Here is a 26,623-nt window from a genome sequence, read left to right on the forward strand (position 1 = left end):
TCACAATCTGCGTTAATATGTCTTCAGACATCTCTGAAAAATCTCAAGCTTGTGCTAAATGCCAACAAGACGAAATGTTCTTTATTCTCAAGAACACATCATTCCACTTTGCATAAACAGAATTCCTCATGTCAGAATAAAGCATGTTTCTGTCTTGAGAACAAGAAAATTATTGTACAGTCAAAGATATCCTTTATTCTAATGCAGCTCGCTCCACAAAAGACAAATATTATTATCTGATACTAACAGTAATAGAACTACATTATATCAGTTTTTTTCTGCGAAAAACTCAACATAATTTTTTTCAGATTGAGGACTATTTTCCTGACCTTCACATCACAACTTTAGCCATCAACCAATCATATAGTGTTGAACAGAGTTCACGTCACAACGTCACGACAATGTTGGAACTGTTGATGGTTTGTTTTCCTCAACACTCTGTATTATATAAAAACAGGACTAAAATTTATGAAAGCAATGAACTCAAGGACAACATGTGTGCCTTCACTGAACAACAACACAAAGGCTTTTAGTCCCAACCAAGACAGTACATTTTGTTACTTCTTTCACTCTTTATAATAGTGCATACTAGATCCACTCCTTCTGCTCTTACCTTTCTTATAAAAAATACACACTACATAACTGTTAACCAGATGACGCAAAAAAATTGCAGGCTAGTATTTCGCATTTTCTTGTCATTTATTCATCATACCCCCGGTGTGTGAAGGCCTTAAAGGCCTTTAAATATCACTTTTGATATTTAAAACTACTGTTTACCAGAGCAAATCTCAGGCGTGTCTAACTCTAGTCACCTCTCATGTAAATACTGCACTTTGGATAACTGCCTTCCACTATTTGCACCTTACGATTTAAATAAATTACAGACTATTTTAAAACATGAATGTCACATCCCACTGGTCACTTTTACACCTTTAACTTCCAATCTGTACAGTCTGCTATTTTCTCTGATGCTGTATGTTCTTCATATTCTATGTGCTTTTTGTTTTTCTGGTTATGTTCTCTCTGCTATGCCCAGGTCTCTCTTCATGAGATTACCTGACTGAATATAGCTCATAAAGAACTCAGTTTGCTGCAAGCTCAGTTTGAAAATTATCTGTCCTTGTTTTACCGGCTTTCTTGGCCACAGATCAAAAGGTGATGCAACATGATGTGCTTTATATCACTGTATGAAGAAGACTGACTATTTTTAATGGTTGAAGCACTCAGATTCTTATTGGGGTTCTCTATCAAAGGACAGTCCTTCATATTACTTCAGTATATGGGGCTTTAGTATCAAAGTGTTTTTAGGATCAAAGTGTTTACATATCTCTCAGGGAGCACACAGATATCTTTCAATCAATATTGTCAGTACAGCAGGGAAGCCCACACTCTGTGTATCTAATCCAAGTCAGTAGCAATTTCCTCTGTTCTTCCCTGATTGCTTTAGCAACCAGGATTCAACGCTAAGGTTTTTTTTCACTTGCCCGGTCGGGCGAGTTGGTCAGAGATCTACTTGCCCGAAGTCAGTTTTTACTTGCCCTATAAAAATTGTTTAATTTAAGTGGCTATCAATTAAAAAAGACTGCAGTTATTTTCATGTTATATAATCTTTATTCACACTGTATTTATTAATTAAAACAACATATGTCATGTATTGTAGCTTAATTTCTACACAAAAATGACAGTGTCAGGGCTTAAAGTGAAAAATTTGTCAACCGTTTTCCGTCTATAATTTTGCGCCCTACTTGAGCCATGCCCACCTCTATTTATTTTACACCCCTCTCTCCAGTTCTGCTGTATTAACACTGGGTTTAATATACTTTGCTTCCATCTCTCTGCCCTGTCCTACTGTACTTCAACACTACTTAGCTCTCTCTCTACTCTACCAGTAGACTACCACATCGACCTGTTGCACAAAACGCACACAGCAGTGTTTCCCCTAGGATGGAGTTGTAGCAGGGGAGGTGAAGCACACGCATGAAAAATAATTTTCACATGTGTGAAACTTTTTTGTATGCTTGCAAAGCACAGCCTGCTGGGATGTTTCTGTGTATCTAGGAAAATGTGTCCCGAGCCACTCTAGCATGCTCACCTGTGTGTGTGGTGGAACTCCGCCATGTGCGATACAGAGAGCAGAGCAGAATTGTTAACGCGTGACCATGTAGTGACAGAAATGACACGATGACATAACATCATAAATAGTATATTGTTATGTTATTATATGAAGCGTCCGTCGCACAATATAATATCAATGGGGGCTGTGGGCAGGACATTGTTACACAGCTGTGCCTGTGACTTCAGGCAGAGAGACCGCTGCATCAGAGCAGAAGAGCACGTTTTATAATACATTTATTTTATCAATTAGTTATTAACTTTTACTATTTTTAGCAACTTGCCCGATAAGTGAGGTGTTAGTTTACATGCCCGACCTTGAGTTTTACTTGCCCCGGGCAATCGGGCAATCATTACTGTTGAGCCCTGGCAACCTTGAATCCTGTATACTTATCTGTGTTTCTTAGGGTGGTGAAGGAATGACCCCCCTACACTGCCTTACTCTACCTCTGATTGGCCTACACTAAGAATCTTACCCTGACCATAGCCAAACCTAGTCCTCCTGCCTAAATCTAACCAATCAAACCATTGAAGGCAATTTAATACTAGCCAATCAGAGGGAGAGTGGTGTCAACAAAATGCGTCATATTCTGAAAACCATACACAGTGGAGGGAAAAACTATCAGCGCCACAATTTGCAACTAAGGGCTGACAATCCAACAAAATACTTGTAGCTTTTGGCATGTCAATGGATTATTTTAGCACCTTGTGTCTACTAGAGAGGAAAAGTTACATTTACAAACTCAACATTGTCTATCCGTCTCGGTGTCCTTTCTCGTTACCTTGCTTATCTTGGAGAAATTGTCCCACTACATGGCTGGCAGTGACATACTTCGAAATTTAAAACTATTGGATTGGAACACGGGAAAAGATCTTCAGTTCAGCTAACAAAGTTCAAAACCAGGCCTTACATAGCATTAGCGTTAGCTTCAACCTCAACACTTTGTCTGGCCAAATTAACAAAATGCTTGCTGCACATAGGAATACTGAGTGTTAGAACCGCACAGTTTTCCCACATGTTCCTGCTGATGCCTCATGTCTTATTGCTTAAAAGCTCAGTTTTCAGTTCGGTAGCTTTTAAAAACATAGTTATGTATTCTTTAACATGTTAGCAGTGCATCCCACCGCAAAGCAGCTTTCAGTCATTTTTCTGTTGTTTGCTAGCAGACGTTAATGACAAGGAAGCACCGTCATGCAATAAAAAGTTAATGGGGAGCTATGGATTGTTTTTCCCTCCGGTGGGGGGGAGGACCTAAATGTGCTTTGTCTCTTTCCTTGGAATCGCAAATTGGCATCCTGTAGAGCAGTGGTTCTCAAAAATAATACACAGTCTACCACCTCAGAAAATATTAGGCTCTAAGTACCACCACTATGAAAGATGTTTAAATACTGTAGCATAGGCCTACCCTATTTAACTAGGGACAGTTTATTTATTGATGTATTTTGGAGATTCCTCTGCATATGGTAGAGGGAGTTTGAACCATAGCCTGAGAACTGGTGCTATGGAGAGGCAGAGATGAATTATTTTGAGAGAAGATGAAACTCTCTCTCTTCAGTCGATCTTAGAAACCTCCGCTCCCAAAGGGAAGGGGAAGACCTTGGTTGAAGATCATTAAAGAACACAATAGGTTCTCCTTTGACAATCTCAGTGGGGAAAACAGACAGCCTTGGAGAACTCCAGGTTGTACACTATGGCAAGGACCCAGAGGTGTTATGGCTCGAATTACAAGTATTGATTAGTGCTGGGAAATAGATGATTCTCCAGCATGATACCATCTGTCATCTCAGTTGACAACCAGTTGCTTCCACCCAGCTGCGGGAGTTCTTGCTCCCCTTTTGATACAGGCTGTCAAATAAACATCCCTGTACTGAGCAGGCCTACAGACAAAATGTAAAGAAAAAATAAATTCCAGCACATGTAAATGGTGTTATTTTTCTCACCTTTTTTATGTGTGAAGATGGCTGGACTGGATGGAGGTAATGTTGCAAACCTTCTCATTGGTTATGGTTTTTGTTGTTCTTTAACAAAATGTGTTAATGAATTGACACATTTTTGTTTTCTTCAGGTTTATTGTCCTCTGTGGCCATATGTGAAGGAAGCAAGTGTATACATGGGTCCCTTCAAGCATGGAGGGCCACTAAGCCCTCTCCCACAGAACCAAAGCACCTTCTGGACTCCATTTCAGCCAAGCTGTAATTAATTTGCAGAGTGGATTTGCTGGGCCTAATCCCACTGAACTGGACTCAATGGCCGTTTGTTTGTGCTGCTCAGAGATTGCATATGGCATTTTCAGGGCAGCAGATGCACCTGGTCTTTTATGCAGCCAAGCCAATTCATTTGGCTTTTAGGTATTTGTCATGAAGCTCATCATCTACATGCAAACAAGAGCCTCAGAATTGCATATTAATTAAATTTACCCAGTAGTGAAGGAAAAACAACAATACATTATTTACATGTAAGAGACAACCACAAGCAGGTCATTTACGTTTAATAATACACGCTTAGCCTGCATGTGCTGTAACTGTTAAATTCATAATTTGTATATAATTTGATGTAGGAAACTGTGAGTTTCATCTGCTTCATGTGCTTTATGTCAGAAATGAAAAAGATCTAAATCTTGCAATTAAAAAATACAGACAGTAACCTGCATTCAAAGGAGATTTTGGGGGCGACACAGGGGACATTGATTCATTTTCTGTAACCCTTGTCCTCTTGAGGGTCGCGGGGGGGCTGGAGCCTATCCCAGCTGACATTGGACGAGAGGTGGGGTACACCCTGGACAGGTTGCCAGACTATTGCAGGGCTGACGCATAAAGACAGGCAACCATTCACACTCACATTCACACCTACGGGCAATTTAGAGTTATCAATTAACCTAACCCGTATGTCTTTGGACTGTGGGAGGAAGCTGGAGTAACCGAAGAAAACCCACACTGACACGAGGAGAACATGCAGACTCCGCAGAGGGGGGCTCCCCACCCTGGGTTCAAACCCCCCTCCCTGGATTTGAACCAGGGACCCTCTTAATGCAAGGTGACAGTGCTATCCACTACAACACCGTGCCGCCCACAGCGGACATGTACCCAATAAAATATAAAAGTAGCAAATTACTTTTATTTTGATGAAATTAAAGACCCTTCCAACAAAACAATTATGCAGAAAAGGCAAAAATTGATGCAGAAATATTCACCAGCTTTCAGGGAATTAAGTGCTTATAGAGCTCAACATTTCGTCAGGGTGGATCCAAAACCCCTGGGTTCGTGTTTCTCCCCCAGTGTTCAAATGAAACCCTATGCCCTTGAAACTATGCCCTTCATTTAAGACCTAACTTAAACCTAGGTGCCAATAGGACATTGATTCCTATATGACAGCTACCTAACAGACTGAATTACAACACAGACTTTGGCACCCCATTTTGGAGCCAGATTGTGGGCAATCTTACAATGTGAGTGTAAGATGAAACAACAGAGAGAGAGAGAGAGAGAGAGAGAGAGAGAGGGCACAAGAGAGCATGATGTTAAATGTGGCATAGAACTATTGATGCAGGAACTATTTTCTTTCTCCCAAAGTACACCCACCAACCAAATCATCGCACAGAAGGAAACCTGCATCAACTGCAAGCTCACCTAGTGCCACTGAGCTAGCTCATGTCACAGCTCAGCAGAGGAGGATGCCATTAATGTTTACATCTCACACTGTTGAGAGCATGAGCCTCTCAACCATAAGTAGATGCATGCTTCCTTCTGCACAGTGATAAAGTTGGCAGGTATGGTTTGCTAGAAATAAATTAGTTCCTACATAAAACTGCTCACAACAAAGTCTGTGGATTATTTTATGGATTATCTTAACCCAATCATGATTTCTAGAAAGAGACATTGCCAATGAGTCTTTCACAGAAGTGGAACAAAGTCATTGTTTTGCAAGTCACAAGTATGTCTAAAGTATTGGCACTTAAGTCTTAAATCAAGTGCCAAGTCAAGACAAGCAAGTCTTGAGTCATGTCCCAGGTCAAAACCAACAGGTCCCAAGTCCTAAACTTTGCGTTTCAAGCCTTAAACAAGTCATAATGCACTCATCATCAAATATAATGCCATTTTATAAGCGGATTAATAATTTATTCAATTTACATAAATTATCAATGCTTTTTCAAATTTTTACTTATTTTTTAAAAGGACATTTTTTTTGCACCCAGGTGTGGCTTCTCCCAAATCCACAAATTTCCATCCAACTCACTGTTGAGATTTTGAACTAAAAAATTCAGAGTTGTGACTTTGAGTCACATAATTTGTAGGGAATTGTCTCCTAATCCTTAAAAAGCTGATTTTGCAAAGTATCTAGAGGCAGCAGCTGCCAGATAAACGGGATTAAAATAATAACACAGCAGTCTCAAAAACACCCAGGACCAGCACTTCACAATTATACATGGGCACTTGACTGATGGAGTTACTATACACAGAAGCTCATGTTCCTTTGCTCTTAAAGATAATCAGATGACCTCTCATCCAGCTAACAGAAACACTTGTAGCACTTGCTGAGTGATTCATGGCTGTTTGGATGCCATGCTCCCAGTGTATCCATGTATGTCAGATTTAATTGTCATCAGCTGTAAAGCTCCATCCCCTCCCTCCTGCTCTCAGGCAGATATCTGCTGGGCGGTGGCAACACATCCATCAGGTGATGGCATCTATTCATCTGGCAGACGGCTTGAAAGACCTCCGCACAAGTACAACAGCCAGCCACCATTTTGTCTAATCACTTGGATAAGGCAGATGGAGTGAATAGCATCAAGAAGTACTATTTGCGGGCGGCACGGTGGTGTGGTGGTTAGCACTCTCGCCTCACAGCAAGAGGGTTGCCGGTTCGATCCCGGGCGTGGGAGCCCTTCTGTGCGGAGTTTGCATGTTCTCCCCGTGTCAGCGTGGGTTCTCTCCGGGCACTCCGGCTTCCTCCCACAGTCCAAAGACATGCAGATTGGGGACTAGGTTAATTGATAACTCTAAATTGTCCGTAGGTGTGAATGTGAGCGTGAATGGTTGTCTGTCTCTATGTGTCAGCCCTGCGATAGTCTGGCGACCTGTCCAGGGTGTACCCTGCCTCTCGCCCGATGTCAGCTGGGATAGGCTCCAGCCCCCCCGCGACCCTCAAGAGGATGAAGCGGTTAGAAGATGAATGAATGAAGTACTATTTGCTATTAACTGTAAAGGGTCCTTACCCGTACCCTAGATTGCAGCAAAAGGAGAATAGAGAATTATATATATTATAACATATTGGGGTGATTAGCACCGTCACCTCACAGCAAGACGGTTCCTAGTTCGATCCCGGGTGTGGGAGCCTTTCTGTGCGGAGTTTGCATGTTCTCCCCGTGTCAGCGTGGGTTCTCTCCGGGCACTCCGGCTTCTTCCCACAGTCCAAAGTCATGCAGATTGGGGATAGCTTAATTGGTGACTCTAAATTGTCCGTAGGTGTGAATGTGAGTGTGAATGGTTGTCTGTCTCTATATGTCAGCCCTGTGATAGTCTGGCGACCCTTTCCAGGGTGTACCCCGCCTCTCACGCAATGTCAGCTGGGCTCCAGCCCCCCCGCGACCCTCAAGAGGATAAGCGCTTAGAAAATGGATGGATGGATAACACGTTGGAGACTCTGGAAGACTCCACTTCAATAGATTTGTTGTGGCAGGGACGTGGACTGGGGCTGGTAGTCAGGAAGTTGGGGCTGAGGCTTGGGCGGGTAACCGGGAACCTAGGGCTAAGGCTTGGACGGGTAGCCGGGAACCTTGAGTTGAGCTTTGGACGGGTAGCAGGGAACCTGGGCCTGAGGCTTGGACAAGTATCAGGGAATCTCGGGTTGAGGCTTGGACAGGTATCAGGGAACCACAGGCTGAGGCTTGAACAAGTAGGAGAGAATCTGGGGTTAAGACTTAGATGGATGTCTGTGTTTGCATGGCTTTGTAGTCTCAACACAATTAATTGTACAAACAGAGCACTCTTTCTGATCTCATGGTGCCACACTCTGGTGCACCCGGGTGCAACTTGAAGGAGTTGAAGGAAAATGTCGAAAAAAAAGCTTGAGGGAGACTTTTAGACCCAGCCTTTTTTTCCACACCTAAACATATGACCACTAGCTAGACCACTAGAAGTTACTAAACTGTTGGATGCAGAAGGATGTATCGGTTGAGTTTCAAACAATGTCTGATGATCCGAGAAACCCTTTGTTTCAAGTATACTGACGCTTTTAGTCTTAACAACATGTAGACTATATGTTACATCATTCTGTTAACCAGGAGCAAATTATATCCTTTAAGGTCTTGTTTCTTTAAAGATGTTTACCATCCGCCTGTAGTGATAAAATGGTTGTTTAAGCTATAACCAACATTAAGTCAGGGCAGTGGCTGACACAGTCTGTGCAACTATTAGGGTGAAACGTTGGCTTTGCGCTGGGCAAACATTTTATCCTTCTAGGCAGTTAGGAGACATCTGTGAAATCACATAAATACCTTTGATGATACACTCTGCTGCTGCAGAGAACAGGTAAATAATGTTTGGATTTTCCCCTGAGGTTTCTGTAGGGAACTCTATGAGACAAAGCATGGAGTAATGTCCTGTATGGAGTGCTGAGGTAACAGATGGGGCTAAATTGGGGCAGAAAGTGGATTTTCAGACAGTTTTAGCATTTTCCTTTATTTTCTCTGTCACAGTTTGAGAAATCTGGAGGTTTGTTTTCAACCTGTGTGACTCTCTGACTGCTCTGCTCCTGTGTCTTGACCGGTCAGACTAAATGACTAAATCAATAACTAAATTACCCTTCAATAAAGTTTATTGTCAGAGCATGTGTTTATTGACAAGACTAAGGTACCATGCTACACTAACCAACCAACCTCATGTGTGCTGCCTTACAACAGCCTTACTGATGCACAGCAGGGCTTGTGTGTACCCAACAGGATGTGTGTGTGCGAGGACAGATGGACTGTGTCAGCTGTCTAATCTTGGCATTGACAGTGATGGTATGATCTGGATGGTATCATGCAGGGACTCACCACAGCTGAGCAACAGAAACTGATGAACTGTCTGGGTCAGTGACCTTGAATGTTGTTGAATGGTTAGATAGATGGAAATCTGTATGACAGCTGCTAAAAGGTTTGAGACCCCCACTGTCATTATTCATTAATGCTATATTACATCATGACACGGTGTAACATGTATACAATCAGTCATTTTTTACTTTACTGTACTGGCAACATTAAAGATTCATGTGTAGCCTGACCAATCCACCATATAATCAAGAGTCTGCTGTTGTGCAACTGACAGCAGGCACAACATGGACACTTAAGGAGACAAGTAAGTATCCTTTAACATACTAAAAAATGAAACAAAATTAGGAGTTTACGCATTTTAGAAAAATTAAGATTTAATTATTTTGGACTAAAAGTGTTGAAACAGTGGATAACCTTGTTTGTTAGCTCTCCCATGGTCAGAGGACCATACTGGCGTTGTTATTGAAAATGGCCCTGAGGCTTGGACACACACATGCAGGAGAGTGTCACTTCGCATGACAAATGCCACCAGACTTCGTCACAGACACACATCTTAAAGACGTGTTTCAGGTCATTTGCCTTACTTGACAGTACACGTCCTGTGATATGATTACTGTGCGTGTACATATCGCAATGCCGATGCAGAAATGATACGGTAACAATGTCATACAAACAAAAAATAAGCACTGAAATGGTGCTCTGCCCAAAGCTGAATCCAGACTGCCTGTGTTTCAACACAGAATACGTGGGACTTGGCTTCCTGTGCCTTTTTGAATTGATTCTCAGATTTTACTGATCACATTTAAAGCTCGTCTGAGCTTGGCCCCAAGCTAAAAACAGAAATGTTGACCCCATCTGAGCCAGTTCACAGCCTTACATCCTCAGGTGGAGCCCCTCCGGCCGCTCCTAAATCGAGGCTTATAAAGGTGACCATGCTTTTGCCATCAGGGCCCCTCAGCTTTGGAGCAGCTATTATCAATATTTTAACTATTTTTATTCTTTTTATTGTATTTACTTTTATTGACATGTTTTTTAATCATTTTTAAATCATCTTGCTATATAAATAAAATTATGTGCTATACAAATAAAATTATTATTGTTATTATTAATGTTTTACTGTCCTAAAATGTTGGCAAGGCAGGAAAGATTGGAAACTGGGCAGTAACAATTGTAGTCGGTATGACTGTCTCCTTTTTGCATTGGCATAAATCTGTAGATTGAAAGACAATGGAAATAGTGCTTGTAAGAAAGGACTGATTAAAAATATGTGCCACCTCAAAAAGGTACACCAAAGGACTATATGTCCGAGACATTTGCAAAATGCCAGCAGAAACTGTAACCTATATATCACTTTTCTAGTCTTACCACGTAAGGTGCTTTATAACACAAGCATCGTCCACCCATTCGCACACACATTCATACACTGGTGGTTGAGGCTCCCTTACAAGCTGCCACCCACTCATCACATACCACTGACACAACAACAACAGTGGAGCAATGTGGGTTTCATTATCTTGTCTGTGGACAATTCAACATGACCATTGTTAACATGTGCACATAAATGTGCATCCTTGTGCCCATGTTTGTACAGTACATGATACAGATTACTGTAGATGGAAACCCACTTTTCAAAACTTTGATTCATAATGCCCCTACAGCCAGTATACACTGTGCCATTTTGGGCCCAGATGAAAGATGACCAACATGAAAGAAACGTGGCGATATTTTGGTCTGTATATTTGCATATCGGTGAAAAAAGTCACTGATACCGATAACCCTAAACGTTCATAATATCGGCCCCGATAATCGGCCAGGCCGATTATCTGTCGACCCCTAAACAGAACCATGTTGCACAGTGTAGCTTGCACTAAACTTATAAGATTACTAAAATCTGACATTCTGTAGGAGGCTTACAGTAGTGGTAAATACTCTAAATCACCACCAAGACACTAATTACAAAATGTAAATTAAGCCACCTGCTGGTGCCAGTTGCTCTAGGTGTTGGCAGATGTATCCTATTAGAGCACAAGACATTTTTGGCAAAGTTCTAGTTTGATGACACCAAAAGACACAATAATGACTACTCACTGCAGTGGTGTGAAGTGATTACCTCAAACCTCTCCACTACTGTGAACACCATTTGGGTAAGAGGAATCAGTGGTGCAGTAGATACTGCAGTTAAGTAGAAACCTGCAAAGTTTAACAAGATGATGTGAATTCACAACTTATTTTAAAGGATTATGAGAATAAAGCAAATAGTATGCACTACTTGACTGATCTAACTGAGCACGCCATGCATATGAGCACTAGTCAGTTTTCCGAAGCACACTTTATGATGGTTCTTCTAGAGTTCTGCACTCTCTCTGCTGTGAATGGGACAACATTAGGGTGTACATTTACACTGCAGTTTCCTGGCAGCTTTTCCACAGTAACATGACAAAGTTCCCAGGAACACAAATGTCCTAATTATTGGGCAGAAAAAGGCAAAGTTTTGTTTTGCTTTCGGCATCAGCTTCCTGCATATTCATGAAAAGCATGTAAATAAATTATGAGCTGGAGCTTTCTGTCAGTTCGGCTGGTCACCTCTTCAGTAAGCATATTAGGATTTTTTTCCCTTGAAAAATAACCTGTGCTTCAGTAGGAGCTCGGATTTTGTACATCTGAGCTGAAACTCATCTTCTCCAACTCAATTTCTTATCTCTCTACAAACAACCGCTAGTATCTTTTGAGAAAACACACAGTGCAGACAAAGTGTTTGATTGTTTTTGATTTCCTCCATCACTGGATTTTAAATAAGGTTAGGGTTAGGACTTCCAGCTTTAGGATGTTGATCTTAAACGAACCATTACATTTTTAGGGAAAAACAGCAAAATGTTCCTGACTGACTAGGGTTGCAACAGAATAAGATTTTCTTGGTATGACAATGGTCTTGAAAACAGATGGGTTCTTTGGTTGAACAAATGTTTAATTAAAATTGATACTTGAAATGATTTTTAAATGGATGTGTGTAAAAAGTCTAACAGGTAGTAAAGAAGGGACAGTCCTACAGTAAACACTTTGATAGTACACTGTTGCAAACAATGACTGACAAAGTCAAACATCTGATCTCAGGTCAATCGATCATAGGTTTTACTCGTTTATGACCACTCCAGAGGTAAGAAGCCTCCCAAAAGAGCTAACAGGGAAGATGGCCACAGTACGGCCCTGTCATGATCAACATCAGTCACTGACCGTGGAGGATCTATAATTAAACACTATGGTGGCCTTAAATAGGTTTGTGTTAACTTGCTCAAGTACTCTCTAAACCCTATAAGCTCTATAATTGGTGAACCACAGTATGTATTACAGCTGCTACAGTTACTACGTTCTTCATCTGCTACGGCAGTAAACACATTGTTCTTTTCCTTCAGAATGTGGTCTCAGACAACTGTTTCCCTTCACTTTGTTTATAGCTGTGTTAAAATGCCTACAGTAGAATTAATTTGTTTATAGCATTGGAAAAAAAAATGTTTTGGTCTCTTTAGCTAATTTTAACATTCATGACAACTTTACAGGGGGTGAATTTTTATACAACTCAACTGTTTCCACATTTTGATTTAATGGTTTTTATTTTTCACACATTGTCCTATGTTTGTGTTAAGGACAAATAAAGCCTCCTGTATTACTTTTTTAAGTGGTGAGTTGCAATTAAATTTAATTAAAAGATTATTTATTATTCTTTTATTTTAAACACATTGACACAACCTTAAAAATATTGGTTCTTACTAATGTTAATTAGTTTCAGTACTTGGTGGCACCAAAGTAAACCAGGAAATGCTAAATTACAACAACTCATGAAAAGTAAAGGGAATGACAATTAATCTATTTTTTAATAATTATATTAGTTGATTTATGGAAATGGAAAGAGCAATCCTGGTGAGCCAGGTCTCTGAAATGTTTTCTTCAATCATGGTCAAAAATGCTCAATCGTTATTGTACGGGTGTGCAATTCACAATGCTTAATGAACTTTTGCAAGGTCCCTGCAAGTGTTCAACACTTAAGGCCTGATCAGCAACAGCACCATGGAAAGCTTTCCTCAGTCTCACATAATCTTTGAAAAAGAGAGACCTTTAAAGCTGAATTCCAGCACCTCTCATGTAATAACTAATGCGTCTAAGAAAGACGATGCAAATTATTTTGTGATAACTGGCATCCTTTCCCTTACTCCACCCTTGCCATTGAAAAAAAAAATCTGCAGGAAGTGTTTGTATTGGAAGCTGAGGCCTCATGGTGAGGCAGAGAATTGTGTGTCTTCTCTGAGCCTGTTGATGCAGAGCTAAATCAAGTTACAGAGACCTGAAACTGTCATGTTCTGTATGACTCAAATTACAGTTGTGGAGTGCGCTACACCTTCAAAGATGGTGATTAAATTATAGGAGAACTGGGACGAGTACAAAGGCTGATGGAATTAGATAGTGACTGAAATAGAAATAAGAAAACTTAAAGTTGTGTGAAAGCTATATCACTGTTACTGTATTTTGTGCTAAAGCACATCTAGAATAACTACTCTTCATGCAGCGCTATGAATGAATAAAACATCTCCCAACCAATTGTTTTCTTTTCTTATCAAAGCTAGTTTAGCTGCCTCCTACTCTAGAGATCTTATAACCAGGATACTAATTCCAGGTTCATGTTGAAATCTTTGCCAACAGCTGTGAGCCATTTCAGAGCCAGGGTTTCTCATTCCCATGCGCTGACACTAACAACTGCCAAATCTCCAGACATGCATAATTCTGCAACTGTTCAAGAACAGCTAGATTTACAACCCTGTGGTTGTATGCCTCCACCCACCAGTCAAGGTGCAAGTTACAATTTACATCCATGTCTGTCCAGACTCATATGTAGCTATGACAGTAAACAATGCTTCCAATATGATATAGAAGCTGCAAATTTCATAACATGGTTGCATCACAAAAACCTTAGTGTCACCGTATCAGGTCATATACTGGTCAAATAGTGACCAAATGTCTTCCCTTCCGTTCCTGAGTTATGACATTGAATAATGGCCAGGAAAAGTGTTGCAGAACATTGTGATGTCACAGTGATGTTGATTTTTGACCTTTTGGATATAAAATGTCATCAATTCATTATTTTATCCTATTTGACATTTGTGTGAAATTTTCTCTATAAGTAGCACATGAATTCTTGAGTTATGGCTAAGTTATGCATTTCCTTCTTCAGGTAGTCCTAGGATTTTGACCAGGAAAATCTGTTGTCAAAAAGTCTGACAAATGTAAATATCTACAGTCATAATGTATGTTAATAATAATCTTTTGAGAATAGGCCTCACACGGTGTCCTAACTAAGGATGTGCGCGATTGGTTGACTAGTCGATTAAATGTTGCTACCCTTGCAAGTCAGCACCTTAAATACTAGTCGGTTAAAAATATTATTAAAATTATAATTCAATAAAGTTACATTTACCCAATGAAAATGCTGTTCAAATAATCAGGCATGTTTACTAAAGATTTAGTTTCCTTGTGCAGTGACTATAAATGTTATTTACTAACTTATATTTGGTGAGACATTTGGTTCTTGAAAAATGTGATTAATAATTTCAAACGGCTGCTAAAATACATGCAATACTTTCTCGGACAAAGTATAACCCCATAGATTAAACTGTCCTTGATTTTGACTTGTCTTCTGAGTGTTTTCTTACTTTTAGACAAGTGAAATAGTCCAAGTTTAAATTTACACTTAAACGTCATTGAAATTAGTCATTAGGGAACATCCCTAGTCCTAACAGCAAGTGAACCTCCGACCATCGAGTTGAATCGCATAACATTAGATGCTCTCTGTCCACACTGTATCTGTTAAATCTGCACTTCTATTACGTCATGTAAACCAACCACATGCCTATCAGCTGATTGCTCTGCGCTCAAGCTCAGACTAGAGATGGACTCAATCAAAAGATGAGTCGGTACTTGCTACTGTACCATGTTTATACATTTTAAACAGAAAACAAACGTTACGTGTTGTGATGAAAGGAGGTTCCCACCCGATGACCCCAAAGACATGTTAGTTATCACTGCTCACTGGTCTGTATAGTTAAGCCTTGCCATTTAAGCAATATCACATGAGAAGGAGTGATGTTGTACTGTGATATCATCACGGCTGTGATTCGGTCGTAGGCACGAGGCCGCAGGCCGCTTACTCTTTATACACATATATCTGCATGTTTCCATTAATTGTGCAGCTGGTGAAATAAGTTTCTGGTGACTGCATGGTGGACTGTTGCTTCACAGGCACAGCCGACTCTGCTTTCTGATCTGACAGTATGTTGCTTTTCTCCAAGTCATTGAGCTCCGCTGATGAAACACTGACAAACCTGGATGTGTGCTCAGATGGATTCAGCTTCTCCTCTCCCTCATCTTCCTCTGATGACCATTCATAGTTCAATTCAAAACTTATTTTAGGAAATAAATCCATATTTTTGGCTGTTTGACAGTGGATGAATTAATTAGCCTACAACGCAACTGCTGACCTAACTGACACTAACCGTCAGTTTTGATTTGATTGTTGATTGCAATCAGCTGTGAGGTGGAGTGATACATACACAGTGAAATAACCGTGATGTTGTACTCCAATATCGTCACGGTTTTACTGTCTCTCGACCAATCAGATTGCAGCCCCGGAACTAACTGTTGTATAAAATAGCTTATCATAGGGCTTAGGAGGTTATTCACTGAGTGCTGATCCTTTTCTAGAGCACAAAATTCTTGTGTTTATTTGAATTACTGGACATGACATACAATACAGCCAACAGCAAGTCGTTTGTTATTAACAATGGTCATTTTCCAGAGACTTTCAGCTCCCTGGAGATCTCACTCCAGCCAGCTGTCACCTTATTTCTTTCTTTTTTTTTTTTTCCCAGTAAAATGAGGAGGTATTTGGTGGAGTCAAGGAAGGATCCTTAAACAGCTGAATTTCAAGGAGGCTGCATCATGAAGTCCTGCCTAAGGACTGTTCAATTGCCAAGGATCTTTCAAATCCCACCAAGGACTGAGTCCTTCCTTCAGAGAATTTTCAAGGATACCTGTATGTACCCTCAGTGGGCATTAATTACCCACAATTCTTTGTGTACTATTTGTCGGAATTGAAAGCAGGGCCTCTTCAATGATGCACACCTGGGCACTTCCAGTTCCAATGTGTGTTCACTGAATACAAGGAAAGAGTCTTGTCTAGCCTCTGTAGGACCTGAGTTGGAAGGACCAATTTTCAATAAAAATATAAATCTTCATGCCTTGATGATGTCATGCCTATCAATTATTTTTAAGCTTGATAAACATAAACATTTGACCGGATTTTCACTGATTTGTCTGAGACATTAAAATCTTCCAGAACAGGTGGATTGACAATGGAAACCCTGAGGCATATGTCAACTTTTAGCCTGCATGTGGACTCTTGGCTTGTTGATATGGGTTATGATGATTACCTCAGCAAAGTTTCTTGGTTGATGTGTGTTTTCCCTCATGGGTTTTTGAGAGAATACTGCTGCATAAACTGGCTCCAGGAACAACACAAACCTCTCAGATATCATTTGTTTGATTGTTTCAGGATGTACTTCTCTGTAGTCTAAACAGTAGTGTATGGTTGGATAAAGGCCTTAGTCATGCTGAGGAAGCAGGAACATTCATTTCCACTTCTGAGCTACCAGAGGGAATGTTCTGCATAAATGGAATCCCTGGAGTGGGCATCGCCTTGCTTATGACTATGAAAGACTATTGTCCATTTACGAAAGGAGGACTCACAAGTTCAACTACGCCTTGAAGGAAACTTAAATGAATTTGGCAGAAAGGTCAAAGTAATGAAGTAATGAACAGGCAATGTGATTAATGGCAAAGAGACAATATTTGCATACTGAGCTTTGGGAAAATCAGAGTCACTTCATTTCATTGAGAAATTTCAAATAAATCCTGCATTTTTCAGACCCCATTAAAGCCAATTGGAATTAAATATTTGATTCACTAATCTGGTTTTCTGGGGCCAAGTGTGATTTGTTTTCCAAACTGCACAAGAGTAATTTCCTCATTTATTCATTCACTGGTTTATCCATTCACTAATGCATTCCTTGTTAGACTGTCTGCCCCGGAGCGGTCATTAAGAGGCATGGCAGTGTCTAAACAAAACTTTAAGTGGGAAGCCAAAATGCCCAGTGTCAAAGCATTTGTTATTGTAACCTAAGCCATGTAAGAGTTGGCAACACCAGCATTTGATGGTGCTCTGGGAGAATTTACACCAGAGAGAAAACTGCAACAAGCTGAACAACAATCCAGACATGATGAGATAGAAGCATGAATAACCCTCCTCTCATCTGAGAAAGTGAGGCAAGGTTTAACTTTTGGTTTTAGCCCTGAGCTGAGGAAAAAGGGTTTGCACAACATTGCTTGTATATTTATGATATTTGTGGGAGAAGATGAAAAACAAATTTTTGGCATGTGTCTCAGTATAAGCCATTAGGGGCCTTGTGTTTTTTGGAGATCTAACAGCCTAAGGGAAGGAGCCGAATTGAATAACCTGCTCTGGTCTGTATTCTGAATTTGCAAACACTTCTGCAATAGTGAGGTGTACATCAAACATTTTCTTTAAATGTCAGGTGGAAAAAACACAACATGATCCCATCCCTATTAGTCATGTTTTGATGCTTGGGCAGATGCCCCCGGCATCAGCCTTTTGCATTGTATCACAGGGGTTGACGGCAAGTCAAGTAAGTTGGCCTACGTGACTAGGAAGGGGTTGGTCACTTTAATCTTATTTTACATATATTGGATATTTGAGATTTGACACAGAACCTGTGAATTTGAGTTTGGAAATTGATAAAGTGTCACAAGATATGGCATTCCAACTCCCCAGTCCCGCCCACTGACTCCTAAACAAGGGGGGCAAACCAGCTCCACAAGCAGAAAGAAGAGAGAGGGATGTTACAAAATTTTAAATATTCACAACATAATCACAAATCAACCTTCCTTCTTCAGGTGTACTGTCAAAAAGTTTCAGCACAATTTGTTCCAAAAGTACTTGGCCATCGATGAATTCCTACCCTGACCCCTCTCAATCCCCAGAGAAGGTTACTTACTCACTGTGCTACCAGAAAGACATGGCTTTCTACACACCTTCTTAAAACCTGAAGCAATAATAACATATGCACAAAACTGGGGCATTTTTGTCTTTACAAAATTAAAATACAACAGTCTAAATATTGGCGATAATGTTCAATCACATCATTCTGATGGTTTGGGGTGTATTGCCAGATATTTTGGTGACATCTGGTTGAAAAATAGATGAAACAGAAAATGTACACACAGTACACATCACAGCACAATATTCAGTATCATTCGGGACTCACCGTTTGACTAATCTGAACACCATTTGAAACACTTGATATTGAGAACCAAGAATGTCTAAGTTCTGGTAGCATTTGAATGAAGACTTGTGGAGATATAATCAGTTGACAACTGATTTTGCATTTTATTGTAAAATATAGAGTGAAGGACTTCTGCATAGACTATAGGTTGCAGTGAGGCATTTTTTTTCACAAATCAATGGATGTGCTTAAGAAAATTCCAGCTCTGTAAAATGTACAGGGAATTTATTTTAATCCGTTGAAGGTCTAGAAATTTAGCCATGCCAACTTTAAACAATGACTACTGTATTTTATGCATTGACAGAGTCAAGACCCTAGATTACGCAAATCAAATTTTGTTCAAATCCCTGCAGCAGAACATGAGATTTAAACTTTTCGCATTTGTGCCACCACCCAATGGCTGCATATCTCAAGACTGTGTAGCAAAGCTCGGACGTAACAACCAAACATGTGCACTAAGTTTGGTTAGAATTGTTTTGGCCAATTTTGATTTATGAGCATTTATTTATATCAGGGGTCTGCAACCTGAGCCATTTTTGACCAAAAATAATTTGAAAAAATCTGTGTGGAGCCGCAAAACATGTTTGAGCCTTATAATCAAGGTAAATAGTCTATTAAGTCTAAATTAGCGTATACTTATGGTCTAAATAAGCATTTGTTAATATGTTTTACCACAAGGTGGACACTGTGCAGGGCACTATTAATAATTATCTGGTACTTCAATTTTGCAGAGCTGACAGTGAGAGCAAACAAATCTGTGCACACACTACTACATTCTCTATTTTATTCAATTCACTTTTTTGGATTTGGCATCCATAGCTAACCAGCCACTGCTATCGAGGTTCAGCAACATTTGGATTCATAGAATGAATTTCCATAGACTTCTTTTCTCAAAGGCTCAAGGAGCCACTGGACAGGGGCTAAAGAGCCACATGCGGCTCCAGAGCCACAGGTTGCCTACCCCTGATTTATATTGATCTTTACGACAGATTTGAGAAGTTTAATGATGAACATATCAAAATTTCCTTGGTAACTTTAGATCAGTGATATCCAGTTGATCCTGCCCATGTTTGGTGACAAGTGGCAAAAGGTGTCTGACGAGTTCTCAAAAATAGGATTTAGAGAAAATGTCACAAAAGTTGACATTTTAAAAGCACAAGACCATCAAAGCAAAGACGTATTTTTTTTGTGCCTGAGTAGTGGGTGGAATTTGCAGCCCACCTGCCAATTTTGGTGATTTTTCGTTAAGATTTTTGTTTTTGTCACTTTTAGCTGAGAATAACCAGAGGAAAGAAGAAGAAAAATGAGAACAAAATCAGCAGAGCTCCTACAGCAAATCTGAAGAGTAACTTACATGGCGAAAACTATGTGGACAAAAGAATCCTATTCCTCTTCTGCAATACTTGAACTTGTGACGTCAAAACCCCTGGCCCAAAGTAGGGCTGGGTATCGTCTGACATATTTTGATACTAGTGCTGATATGACACCTAAATTTGGAAATGAATGCTTTTCGATACATTGCTTTGAGTTTTTCAAAGTAAGCCTTTGTTAATTTGACCAAAATTCTAAGATATAAATGTGCCTTTAATACAGGCAGTGCAATATTTTTGCTCGAATAAAAAAAGATATGAAATTAAACACTATTACAAATTACAAATTTCACCAGAAATTGGATGCCAGCTTTTGGTGCTTGAAAGTGTGCAATATGTGAAGCTGAAGATAGGGTTGGGTTTGGACAGTTGGTTTAATTTTGAATCCAGTTCCCAGTTCACTAAATACCCAAATTTGTTTCAGCCTGACGCTAATTACTCTTTTATTGAACCTTTCCAGTCTGGTTAATGTGCTTCCTGCGAGGCAGTGTCTGTGCTTAGCCAAAGATCTTTTGTGAGGAAAAACAAGAACATCACTCTGTAACATCACACTACAGTGGTAAAGGGACTGTACTGGGCTTGCTGAACGACAAAAACACAGAGTGGTAAGTATTCTCTGAAGGAATGATCCAGCTGCATCAACTCAAATTTCAGGATAATCTCCCAATTCAACTTCTATGCTATCATATTAATCAGGCCAATCAACTTAATAATTATTCATGGATGTCCAATACTTGGCACGAGTAGTAATAATAATAAAAAATACATGGGCTACACCTGTTATTTTAATATGACAAGGACAAGTACAAGTAATCAACATTTCAAAACCCTCAGCTGTCTCATTTTAGGTTGCAGGTTGTGAACATTTATAAGGATGCCACGGTCTCTCGCTGCTGAGCAAACAAAAGGTGATTACAGATCTATTTGATAGGGGATTAGAAAGGATTCAGATTTGATCAAACCTCAACCTCAGCTACATACATATTTCATCTGGTACCAGAAGAGTATCCAGGTTTAATACCCAGCCTTTGGCAAGCCCTTTTAATTTTTTTTTTTTTTTAATTCATTTAATCAATAGGGCTTACTACTAGCAATTTAGTTCTCACTAGTGAAAATGACATTTTGACTTGTCAAAATGTGTGACATGGCAAGTAGAAGTGGAGCTACACGACCCAATGGGCCAAACGCAGGCAACAAGATCTGCCAATTCAAACTCGTGCTTTTAGGAGAGTCAGCCGTGGGGAAGTCAAGTCTCGTACTTCGTTACGTCAAGGGACAGTTTCACGAATTCCAAGAGAGCACAATCGGAGCTGCCTTCCTGACTCAGACGGTATGTTTGGACGACACAACAGTCAAGTTTGAAATCTTGACTTGACTTGTCAAAATGTCACCAGATATCTGAAATGCAATTCTTACAATTACATTCTTACTAGTTACAATGGCAAGCCATCATATCACTAATTTCATTTTGACTAATCAGAATTAATTTTAGATATCTAGACTTCCATGTATGATATCTACAATGAACATTGTCACTAGTAAGAATTGTATTGCTGATATCAATAACTGACATTTCAACTAATGAGAATTAAATTGTTGATATCGACAAATAACATTTCCACTACCAAGAATTGATTTGTAGATATTATAAATTATAACTGCAACTAATCAAAATGATATAATAGATGTGTCAGCTTGGAACTACAACACATTGAAATTGATTAATTGATTCTGAATAGAAGTCAGCGGTAAAAGTTGGCTTATTGTGATTAAGTTACAGATATCTGCAATGAACATTTTAGCTGACAAGAAATTGACTGATGATATCAAAATTAACATTTTGACGAGTAAGGGATGAATTGTACGAATCCGTAATCAATTCTGAAAAGAAGTCCATGGTAAAAGTTGATGAGATGTAATTCAATTACAGATATCTACAATTAACATTTACACTCATGTAATTACTTAATAATATGGAGAAATAGCTTTTTACATAGAAGTCATTGGTAAAAGTTAACTACAGGGGTGTAACCATGCATCGATCTGGATCGATATATCGACTTAATGATCATCGTTCCATATCGCCATCTTTAGCACAGGCTTTTATTTTGAAAGTCTGTGTCACTGTCAAACAGCGGCAGGCAGATGGCAAGCAGCCAAGAGACAGATGATGAGGATAACTTTATTTACTCAGGAATAAATCAGCAGTGTGGAAATATTTTGGATTTCAGAGAAAATACAGGACAACAGACAGAGCACATGGCGTATGTAAACAATCATGTTACAAGATAAAACACTAACATAATGTTACCTGCCTGGACGAGCGTCTCACTCCACTAACTTTTTGCTTTAGTAACATTAGCTGCTCTGTTTTAACAATGTTCAGCTGAAAAAACGGACGATACAGGGACTTTAACCACCGGTGAGTAAGAAAAATAATAACGCTGCATGTAATTTGTTAAGCCATGAGAAGAAGAAAAATGTCCACTAGCTCCTAAGCTAATTTATGTAATGTAAACATGCTTAAGCTAATTGTCCAGTGTTTGGAGAAGTTGGCATTCAGGGCATTAAGACAGATATTCCTGAAGTTTTACGAAAAAGATGATGGTTTGGGTTAAAATGAAAAGACTTCTAAGGAAAGCCCTGAAGGTTAACTTTACCATTTGCTGTTTTATTTGTGTTAGTGGAGTCAGTTTAAAGTGAATTTTACTGTACTAGTCATTTATGTGTTGTTTATGTGTTTTATAGCCAAAAGTAAAAAAGAAAGGGGTGGCAGCGTCTTCTGTAATAGACTGTGTTAAATGGGCATTTAATATCGCCTAATATCAATCGCAGACCCCCGAATCGTATCGAATCAAAATTGTATGGTGGTAGACTTAGTAATATCGGAAAATATTGTATTGTTGTCCAAAGAACTGATATAATATCATATCATGATGAAACTGATGATTTACAGCCCTAGTTAACTAGTTGTAATTCAGTTACAGATACCTACTATGAGCATTTCCACTAATAAGAAATTAATTGATGATATCAAGAATTAACATTTTGACTAGTGAGAAACAAATTGTAGATATATGTAATTCATTTTGAATAGAAGTCAATGGTAAAACTTGACTAGTTGTGATTAGGATACAGATATCTACAATGAACATTTCAACTTGTAAGACATTCACAGAGAATATCAAAAATTACCATTTTGACCAGTGAGAAATGAAATTTATATCTTTAATTAGATCTACTAGTCAAAATTTCAATATGGATATGTTGGCTTGGAATTCTAACTAGTCAAAAAACAATTGTTGTTATCCTCGATTGCTATTACCACTACTTATTAGATGTTAAAAGGGCTTGCCAAACCCAGCCCTAGCTCAAACCATGTAAAACAGCTCCAAGCCAGAGTACACATATGTATGTGGACAGGGTACCCATGTACTTCTAGGCTCCCATAGTGTATTTCTCTATCAATTGGACCTTATTTTCTCTGCAGGCTTGCACTATGTGGCAGCTCATTCAGACACAGCACTGAAAACCCCAGAGACTCGCTGTCTCTCTCACTGTGTCAGACAGATAAACACAACACAGAGAGGACAAATAGAAAAAAGACAACAGTGAAGACGGAGACGGAGCAACGAAAAGAGGTTAGAGATGGAGAGAGAGAGAGGGAGTGTAAAAGGGAGAGTCCGAGCCAGTGGAGGCACATTGTTTCTGTCTCACACATTCAGGCCTCACCTACAGCTGACGCTCCCTGCAGCCAGGTCCTTTCACAACTTATCACACTCCCAGGAACTACTCACTACCGCCAGGAATTTACTGCCAAATCCAATAATTACTTTGCCGACTTTGGTGGCTATTGTATTATGGGAGCGTATTCACATACACAGTCTCCAGTGACTGTGACCCCAAGTCAAAATTGTCAATTTAATCATAATTAATAATGGCACTACTGCAGCATTTCAATCCTGCAAGTCAAAGTCATTAAATGGCTCCAAGAACTCCTGGACTACTGTCTGTAGGAAGTAATCAACTTTGGACAGGCCTCAGTAATTCATTAATATAGCACCTCCTGAAGAAAAGGAGGAGAGAAGGGTGACTTTGTCTACAGGAAATTTCTTCTTCAGACTTTCTGGGACAATTCTGGATGTTTGACATTGAGGCGTGGTGTACAGTAGTACCACAATAATGCTGTTGTTTATTCATCGTATATTTTGTAATTCCAACAGTCAGAAATAATTTTTCTTATATATATTTTTTTACATTCTTGAATTTCATCAGTTGATTTCTTATTTGAATTCAATTAGTGACTGAGGACAAATACTGAAGATTATTTATTATTAGAGACAAGGACACAGAAGAGAGAAGCAAGAAGTCACATTCTTTATGTCGAGTGTGATGAATGTACTTGTAGTTTGATTACATTACCTCCATGGGCACAGCTCTACTGCTGAACCTGTGCTCCATGTAATTAAAAAAAATCCAAAGGTACTGATAATGCAAACCCAAGTTTAGTTGATACAGTGGCCAAACATTCACCCCCAGTCACCCAGAAGAAAATGATGGCATTGTACTTTCTGTGAACCATAAATTTGGCTTTATTTCAACAGGCATATTAGGATGAGCTGACTTTCCTGAGACATTGCAGTGTTTCCTGCCATTGTGCCATCATAAAAGGGTATTTTTAGCAAAAGCAAATGGTTTTCCTGATCCTAACCCTAACCCTTACCGTTAGCCTGGAAATCCAGACTCAAATCTAGAAAGATTTTGAGTCTGGCCCTCACTGATACACCCTTCCTACCCAAGGGGCGGCACTAACTGAGGCATGTCAAATGCTGCCGCACGCAATTGGATAGCACGATGGCCAATCACAGCAAAAAACAAGGTGACATATTCATTGCACTGAGCCACATTTGTTTGCCAAACAGTGGGGCTAACTGATATATTATGCTTTTGCCGTATCCCATCGGTGAAACGGCAAAAATGTCCTTCCTGGAAATGAAGGCTTCTAGGGCAGTCTTCTGTTCCTCTCTCAAGGAAAAGATAAGTGTAGTTGGCTTAGCAGTCCTTTGGCAGCTGCCATCTTGGCTGTTTACTTCTCTACTCCTATGACCCAGCGCTGTCGACATCATCTTACGCCCGCCCAGAGCCCACCTCTGTCAGATAGACTGATCTGACTGGTCCGATTGGTGATTCAGCGGGCTCTGCCTGTCAGGGCCAGATTCCCATGCAGTGCAAATTCGAATTTGCCAGGGGCTGGACATCTGGATTTCCAGGTTACCTTACCATGGTTTTTGTGCCTAAACCTAACCACACGTTGACCACAAGATTCTTGAAACATAAGCAACATAATTTTTTAGTGTATCAGCTACAAAATAAATGGATAAAAATGTAAGGTATCTGTGGTTTGCAGAAACATACAATGCTAACATTTATTTTTGCGAATGGGTTAAAAAACATTAACAACAACTAAAGTTTTATTTATCTAATTTATTTTAGTTTGCCTTTTAATACAATGAGGATAGAGATCCTCCTTCTTCCGGACTTAGGGTGAATGGTGGTCTAAGATTGTGGATCAGAGATTTATTTTTAAACCCATCCACAAAGACTGTCCTCAGATGGCAACAATTCAGAACCGACTGTTAAAAACAAAGGTATGCCCCTAGGTACTGCTCTTTTACTTTTATTATTTTTGGTGTATACCAATGAATTCAGAATCCAAGATTCAGATTTTAGCTTATTTCAATATGCTGATGATATGGCTCTCATCAGCCCGTGAAGGGGCACTGCACGGAAGGTCAGTATTCTAATCATGTCGCTTCTTTCTGGAATTGCTGTCAGTGAAGAGCTCTTGAGATACAAAAACCAAAGAAATGCTTATATACAGTAAACATTATATATCGGACTTATTCCAACTGCAGCCCAGTTGCCAGAGGAAAATATTGGCCTTGTACATTTCTGCAAGCCACAGATCTGTTACATTTGCACATTTAATATGTATCATATCAACATTTCTGCAGTGACGTAGTATAAGAGCTGACTTTGTTGTCAGGAAATGAAGTGGAAGGTGAATGGCAGAACACCAAGGTGAGACGCCTGCTGAGCTGTAGATCACTGTTTGAGACCAACAAACAACGGCAGCTTTTAAGGCACCAAACGTGGGTGTTTTGTAGTGATCTAGTCATGATTGTGCCCCCAAAAAAAGGTATTCTCAGCAAAAAACATGATCTTTACCTAACTGTAAGCAAGTGTTTTTTGTGCCTAACCACTTGTTAACCACAGCATTGGCTGCATGATATCTTATTAATGTAAGGTATCTGGAGTTTACAGAAAGGTACAATGCCACAATTTGTTTCTGGTGTTTGGGTTGATAACACCCTAACAATCATAGAGCACCCAGTCATAAAGGTTTGCTGTTTTAAATGCCATAAAACTTGCACAGATAGCAACCTTCATTCTACAAATAACACAGATTATGTTTATAAAAAAACTACTCAAAATGTTTTTGAAATGGGATACCAGATTCTGGTGGAAAGCATCTTGGCTTTTAATATGGTTGCATGGTACGGACACTTACACGTAAAATGTGAGGGGAAACTGCCAAAAGCACTTAACACGGCCAATAAAACCACAGGGAAACCACATACCACTAAATGGCAGGCATGCACTGATTACCATAATGAAAGCTCTTGATCTGTCATAAGTGATCCGT

The 26,623-nt window shown here is 39.6% G+C and overlaps 1 protein-coding gene across 1 annotated transcript in view; it reads right to left on the bottom strand.

Annotated features, from left to right (window-relative positions):
• The window catches only part of large1 (LARGE xylosyl- and glucuronyltransferase 1), a 157,869-nt gene that overhangs the window by 91,368 nt on the left and 39,878 nt on the right, over positions 1-26,623 (bottom strand). The window lies entirely within an intron of this gene.

The sequence above is a fragment of the Epinephelus fuscoguttatus genome, linkage group LG22 (assembly GCF_011397635.1).
Source record: "Epinephelus fuscoguttatus linkage group LG22, E.fuscoguttatus.final_Chr_v1".
Classification (NCBI taxonomy): Eukaryota; Metazoa; Chordata; class Actinopteri; order Perciformes; family Serranidae; genus Epinephelus; species Epinephelus fuscoguttatus.